This window comes from Denticeps clupeoides, chromosome 9 (genome assembly GCF_900700375.1).
Source record: "Denticeps clupeoides chromosome 9, fDenClu1.1, whole genome shotgun sequence".
NCBI classification, from domain to species: domain Eukaryota; kingdom Metazoa; phylum Chordata; class Actinopteri; order Clupeiformes; family Denticipitidae; genus Denticeps; species Denticeps clupeoides.
In genome coordinates, this window is record NC_041715.1 from 681,872 (window position 1) to 682,792 (window position 921).

Sequence of the window (921 nt, forward strand, 5' to 3'; positions counted from 1 at the left end):
TCAGGCGCTTTAATTCCTAGTGAATGTGACCACGCCCACTACCAACACCAACATGCAGGTTATCAGGCGCTTTAATTCCTAGTGAACGTGACCACGCCCACTACCAACACCAACATGCAGGTTATCAGGCGCTTTAATTCCAGGGAACGTGACCACGCCCACTACCAACACCAACATGCAGGTTATCAGGCGCTTTAATTCCTAGTGAACGTGACCACGCCCACTACCAACACCAACATGCAGGTTATCAGGCGCTTTAATTCCAGTCAACATGACCACGCCCACTACCAACACCAACATGCAGGTTATCAGGCGCTTTAATTCCTAGTGAACGTGACCACGCCCACTACCGACACCAACATGCAGGTTATCAGGCGCTTTAATTCCTAGTGAACGTGACCACAGCCCACTACCAACACCAACATGCAGGTTATCAGGCGCTTTAATTCCTAGTGAACGTGACCACGCCCACTAACCAACACCAACATGCAGGTTATCAGGCGCTTTAATTCCTAGTGAACGTGACCACGCCCACTAACCAACACCAACATGCAGGTTATCAGGCGCTTTAATTCCTAGTGAACGTGACCACGCCCACTACCAACACCAACATGCAGGTTATCAGGCGCTTTAATTCCAGTCAACATGACCACGGCCACTACCAACACAAACATGCAGGTTATCAGGCGCTTTAATTCCTAGTGAACGTGACCACGCCCACTACCGACACCAACATGCAGGTTATCAGGCGCTTTAATTCCTAGTGAACGTGACCACGCCCACTACCACACCAACAGGCAGGTTATCAGGCGCTTTAATTCCTAGTGAACGTGACCACGCCCACTACCAACACCAACATGCAGGTTATCAGGCGCTTTAATTCCTAGTGACGTGACCACGCCCACTACCAACACCAACATG